The sequence below is a fragment of the Triticum dicoccoides genome, chromosome 5B (assembly GCF_002162155.2).
Source record: "Triticum dicoccoides isolate Atlit2015 ecotype Zavitan chromosome 5B, WEW_v2.0, whole genome shotgun sequence".
Classification (NCBI taxonomy): domain Eukaryota; kingdom Viridiplantae; phylum Streptophyta; class Magnoliopsida; order Poales; family Poaceae; genus Triticum; species Triticum dicoccoides.
The window spans coordinates 606,237,158-606,243,470 of record NC_041389.1 but is presented as its reverse complement, the minus strand read 5'-3'; the positions used below and the strand labels follow the sequence as shown (position 1 = coordinate 606,243,470).

General features: G+C 46.9%; 1 long non-coding RNA gene across 2 annotated transcripts; it reads left to right on the top strand.

Moving 5' to 3' along the window:
- The first annotated feature begins 860 nt into the window (after positions 1 to 860).
- LOC119312005 lies at positions 861 to 2,819 on the top strand. Of its 2 annotated transcripts, none has more exons than XR_005151198.1 (4): positions 861 to 1,363; positions 1,462 to 1,563; positions 1,669 to 1,869; positions 2,221 to 2,819. It is a non-coding gene; the product is annotated as an uncharacterized LOC119312005 (long non-coding RNA). The 2 variants fall into 2 exon arrangements; XR_005151197.1 differs by having other exon boundaries at positions 861 to 1,380.
- The last annotated feature ends 3,494 nt before the right edge of the window (positions 2,820 to 6,313 follow it).

The window sequence follows — 6,313 nt, the reverse complement described above, 5'->3', positions numbered from 1 at the left end:
GGATTGTTCTTTTGTGGCTTCTTTCCTTGGAAATGATCTTCTAGATAGGTCTCCTCTGGTGGATCTAAAGATAGAAGCATTGAGTTTAGCCAAAATAATGATAAATTGCAAGATATCCAAGATTAACAGAAGGGCTAATAGGGTGGTGCATGAGATTGCGAAGTTCAACTTTGATAATAGGTCCGTTGGTGTGCTCCTTAATAGTTTTCCGGCATGCGTGGCTGAATTTGTAACGGATGATTGTATGAATATTTTAAGTTAATTAATATATGGGAGGGGTTTTAAAGAAAAGTGTCGCAGCTTTGAACTAAGGTTAGTCCAACCTTAGTTAAAAACTGAAACACTTATTATGGATCGAAGGTAGTATATACTTGCCAAACAAACTCCGAGGGCTGTGGGTATAGAGGCAGTGTCTGAATTGCTACCTAGTTTTCCCGAGCATTCCTTCTCATGATATTTTGAGGATCAGGTTTGTGGATGCCCAAAAATAATGAGAGTTTAGGTTCAGCAGGTGTCTCCTGTTTTCCACAAATTATTTCATGTAGTTTGTAACAAAGACACTATGGTTTCTTTTCAATGAAATCGGAGAGAGCTATCTTTTCTAAAATAGGGGAACACGAGCAAGATGGTATGACTGGGAGGGCCTTCCCACTCACTGTCCCATGCCCACCACTGATGACCTTTCACTCCTCTTCTGGGCGAGGATTACAGACTGACACCGTCGCCACCAAAGCAAAATAGGAGCATGCCCACATCACTCCCGGCGTTGAACCCGTGCCTAATTTGGATCCTGTACTAAGTAGTACTCCCTCCGTCCCGAAATTCATGTCGCAGCTTACATTTTGCAGAAAGCCCCTCCATCTTATACCGACAGAACCCGCAGTCCCCGTTCCCCTCCGACTGCGCAGCTCGCCCACGCTCGGTCGCTCGCCCACTTGCCGGCGACGCCTAGCAGCTCCCCCACGCCGAGCCGCGGCTCCCCCGCGCCGCCCTGCCGCGCCGCAGCTCGCCCGCGCAGCTCCCCCGCCTAGTTCTCTCCTCCCTACCCTGCAAATACTGCTTCCGCCGCGCCACAGCTCCCCCGCGAAGCTCAAGGAACGGCTTTGCCCCTTCCTTGAGTCCCTCGTCATCGCCTTCCTCGAGTCCCTCGTCGTCGGCTCGTCGCCATGGCTTGTGCTCTCCTTCCTTCTCCATGGTGAGCTCCTCCCTGCTGCCTCCATCCATGTCCGCCATCGAGCAGGCCATGGTGGCGGCCAGATCCGCGCCTGCTCGTCAGGAGACGGACGCCATGGAGCTGTTCGTCAAGGTCCGACCTTGGTGAGTGCCGACGCCAAGCAGGGCGTCGAGCAGGCGTGCTCCGCCGGTGAGTCGCTCTAGAAGGTACCAAATCGAGCTGAGCATGACTCCTTGGATGCGGTATGCCGTAGTGATTGGGGGAAGTGATCGATTATGTGCGTGCAGGAGCTTGAGGAGATGGGTGTGCCGGTATGTCAAGATCTGTCGCTGGTGTGCTGTAAGGAGTAGAATTCTGAATTTAAGTTGGAGACAACATTTCTGAACCTTGTTAGTTCTGAACCTTGTTTTATTCAGAATCATTTAAGTTGGAGTACTTTGATTGGAATTTCGTATGGACTTTGATTGGAAATTCTTCACAATCTGAATTTTCAGGTACAGAACTGGGCTTTACACAACTGGGTGTTTTCAGGTACTCCATCAGAGGAGCAGCTCTTCCATGGGGTCCAGCAGCGTTTCCAGTCGCAGGTATACGTATTGTCTGAAACTATGTACTCCTCCTTGCGACGAGCCAGACGACAAGAGCAAAGGCTCCCCCTTGCAAGCTCGACGGTAGCGGCGGCGTCTTCTTCGCAGGTCAATTCCAAGATGTTTAGTGCTGTCAATTCCTTACTGCAAATTACTCCAAAATGTGGTGGATCCTGTGTAAATTGTGGTGTGTCGGGAGTAGCTCTGTGCTTCATTTTTCTCTGAATTGTGGTGTGGTTGGTATAGAATGGTGTAGGCACTGCATTTTCAGCAGTTTCTGATCATGAGCAAATTCTGTTAGTCCCGTCATTTAAATTCTGTAAACGAATTTGAAATCAATGTTGTTGTTGTTGTACAGAATGCTCAACAACAACCAGTAAGATCTTAGTAATACTCATGCAACAAGGAGTTAGTAAGATCTCAATCTTACTAATATCTTCTTACAATCTTTGTTTACAGCAGTACGAAGAGATCACAATCTTACTAAGATCCTGTTCCTGGGCGGGTTAGTGGCCGTCGACCACAACCACCACCACCAGTAGCCGGCGGCCGAAGTGGACCAGCGCGGCGGCCGAATCGGGGGCGAAGTGGACCAGCGCTGCGGCGGTGGGCGGCAGAATTGGGGGCAAATTGGACCAGCGTGGCGGCGGTGGACGGCGGAATCGGGGGCAAAGTGGACCAGCGCAACGGCGGTGGGTGGCGGAGGCCCTGCTCGTGGGTGGGCAGCGGAGGTCCTCCTGGGCGGGCTCGTCGGCGGCGCAGGGCCTGTTGTGGGCGGCCTCCTGGGCGGGCTCGTCGGCAGAGCAGGACCTGCTCGGGCAACGGGCGGCTGGCCATGGCGCCGCGCGGGCGACGGACGGAGGAGGAAGAACGAGATGGGGACTAATTTGTCTGAGCTTTAGAAGTTCAAGGGCTTTTCCGCAAAAACATCACTGTACTGCGCGTGCGACATGTTTTTGTTTTTCAGGACAGAGGGAGTACTAGTAAGGTACACGTGCATTGCACGCATGAGATTCGGCAATCAAATTATAAATAAATACCACACTATAGCAATGGAAGCTTTGAGTCATATATACATGATGTAGATGTTCATTTAATTCTTATAGTTCATCTTATTTAAAATCAATAGTTTTTATAAAATAGTTAATTTATTTTAAGATTCATGAAATTGTGCATTGTAAAGCATAAAGTAAAAATAAATAATGGCAATTTATTTAGAAAAAAAAGTTTAGATAATTATGATACGAAAGATTTTAGAACAAAGGAGAAATGCTTGTGTTTTGAGGTTTGAGCATTATGCTTAAGTTCAATCATGGAGTCTTCTAGATTGTACATGTGGTAAAATCTAGTGGAATGTAGATGGTATCCAACAGCCAGTATTACTTGGATTTGTCATCTCTGCACTGTCGGATTGGCTTCATCCAACGACCATCTTTCAAAGTTATTAGTACACTATATAGGGGTATAAATTTGTTTCCTCTTCAGTTTCGCTTCCAAATCCTTCAAAATTTCATGAATCACATATGAACCTACAATGTAGACATATTTTCGACTATCACATGCGTGAATTCTGTAGTAGGGGAACGAGCCAATAAGTTTGCAGAAGACCGAAGATCGTGTACTTCGTATGGAGATCGAGCTCGAGTGATCAAGCATGAACTTGGTATGCTAGTCTTCTTCTCCGTCATCTATAACTACCATATCACCGGGGATCAGTATTCAGCACCACCATTCCACATACTCCTCCGTCCCATAATATAAAAAAGTTTTTCTAGCTATGTTAGCTCAAAAAAATGTACTTATATTATGAAACAGAGAGAGTATATAATAGAGAACACTGTGAACCATATCGTCACCGAATCCATCAATACTAGCATCTACTATCCCTCCCGCACAAGAAAACAACTTGTGCCGGGAACATACCTTTTTTTAGAACATTTTTTTCTTGAATATAGTGTGCATCTATTATACCCCTATAAAAATACGAAAGAGCGGGGAACCAATTCATCTCATCCATCAAATAATGTGATCTTATGGTCTAGATCGCTTCAATCTATTAAACGTGTTTTACGCTTTAATTACCCACCATGCCACTCCACGTGTTTGAGGAAAACAACGATCCACTAATCCCATACATCACACTTAATCCCGTACGGTTGCTAAAAAAAAAACTTAATCCCGTACCCTTTCATCCTTATTGTAACTTCCCCCCGAGCGCCTCACGCACGTCTCCTCTTCCCCTCCTTCACCTCTCCCATCTAGCCGCCGGCCGGCTGTTGCACGCCGCTCCTGCGCCTCTCCCATCTAGCCACCGTCCTCTCCTACGAGCGGGTCGCCGCCCTCGACTCCGTCGTTGCTTCCTCTCTTTCGTCGGCGCCTCGCCGCCCTATGCTGCTCCCTCTGCGCAACCGCATCCGCTGTGACAGATGGTCGCGCCTCACGTCAGCGCCACCCTCCCGCCCGCAACGCCTCGCCTTGCCGCGGCACATGACACGCATGCCCCGCACCGGCGCTTCTCCGTCGTCCAGCCCCACGGTCTGCCCATCTTGCCGGCGGCGCCACCGCCAAGAAGATCTAGAGCGGCGCATCCAGATGTCGTCCTGCATCCCGCTTTGTCGCGCTGGATGGCCTCCAAGGAGCCGGTGTAGTTGTTGCTGAAGCAAGAGCATGATTCACTTGTAAGGGACAAAGGCAATTGCAAGAGGACAGTGCAGAATTTGATGAGCGGGAATGAGCTCAAGAGCAAGGAGTGCAGAAATCAATACACTTCAACTCTCCGGTAAGAACTTGTGTGCGAAATATACAGTTGGTAGTGGAAAGCAGCAAACTGATTTTGTCAATTATATCTTTTGTGATCAAAACAATGGTGTCAGTGACGCCGACTGCTACCAACAGAGTTGCATGTTTAGGCTTTCCTGTTCTGTCAGGAGCATTTAAAAAAAATTGTTGTTGACGCAGTATTGTAAGTTGAAGGACAAATATAAGAGCCATTGGTTCCATCCACGGAAAGACCAGACTGAGATATTTAAGGTATTTGGCCTGAATTCTTAGTTTGTTGGTGATAGATTCGATTAGAGAGATACAAAAAGTGTTTGCCATATGCTTCAATTTGAGGGATGATGCTTTTTTGTTTACAATAGGTGATAGATCCGATTCGAGGTGTACTTTGAATGACCGCATAACTTAGTGTTTCTTTGTGCAGCATGATTATTTCAGAAATACAACGATGGAGACTGGAGGAAGATTTATGAAATAGCAAACACATCCGAATGTTATTTCAGAATGATATTTTGTGCATATACTGGAAGTGAAGAGATCGACTTGCAGATATCAATTTTACTGAGCTTAGAGAAAAAGGTGAGTGGTTCCACTCTGTTTGATGAGAATGTTCACAATGCATCTTAAATTTTGGATAGAAATGAACCCATAAAGGATTCAACAATGTATGTCTTCATAGTATGAATTGTGCTGTGTTCTAGATAGCCCAAAGATGTTAAATATTACAACTGCGTTTACCTCTTTTTTAGAGAGAGCTGAATGGAAAATGCTTCAGATGGTGAGGCTGAAGCCGCCAGGTTTGGGAGCTTAGTGTACATACTGATTTTTTTTCTTGAAATGTTATGCGTCGGAGGAGGAACCGGGAGAGGGATGAGCATGTAAATCAAACCTTGCTTTTTTCTTTATGTTGTTTTCTTTTCGCCGCGAGGTTTTAGATGGAACCACCTACGCCGCACCTAACCCCATTGAGGTACCAGGGGGATCCGTCTCTGCGCCGCCTGAGAGGACGGGCCACCACCAAGGCTGCCCTCGCTAGCCTCGAAATGAGCTTAACGGGGTTGTCACCGAGGCCGACCGTCACCGCGCCAAATCATGGCCACTTCGTACCAGCACTAATAGGACTCCAACAACCTGGGATGTAAGCTGCTTGTCCCAACCATCATGGTTAATCCTAATTTGCACGATGCTCTTCACATTAGTATACATGGTATTGGGACTAACCTGCCTAGAAGTGAGATGCATCTAGATTAGATCTGATTTTAGTAACATAGAAATCAGAATTGATTTATTCACCCTTTGGTTTGATTTTATAAGCGAAATCCAGTCTTATTTTTATCTCATCTTAGTTTGATGTCGATTTATTTGCAGATTATTTACTAAGGAAAATGGTTTGAGGTCAAGAGTCGAAAGCCTCAAGCCGGATGTTCCTAAGATGACCTACACAACTCTTGACAAACAAAGCCAACACATTATGTGCATGTGTTGCAGTCGCAGGAGCCCACCTCTCTCTCGGTAGCCTTTTTCTGTGTGTGTGGCGGCTCAGCTTGGGAAGAGGAGGACTGATGCCTCCTTCTAGGTCAGCACCTCCTTATGGGCTTGGGCCCTAAGTGACAAAGCTAGATGGGCTTGGCCCATACCGGTTCAACACTCCCCCTCAAGATGGGTGGTAGATATCTATCATCCCAATCTTGTCACATGCCAAGTTACAGTCCTTCGTTCCCAGTCCCTTTGTCAAGCAATCTGCAAACTGTTGCCCAGAGCTGACGTGAGTAAG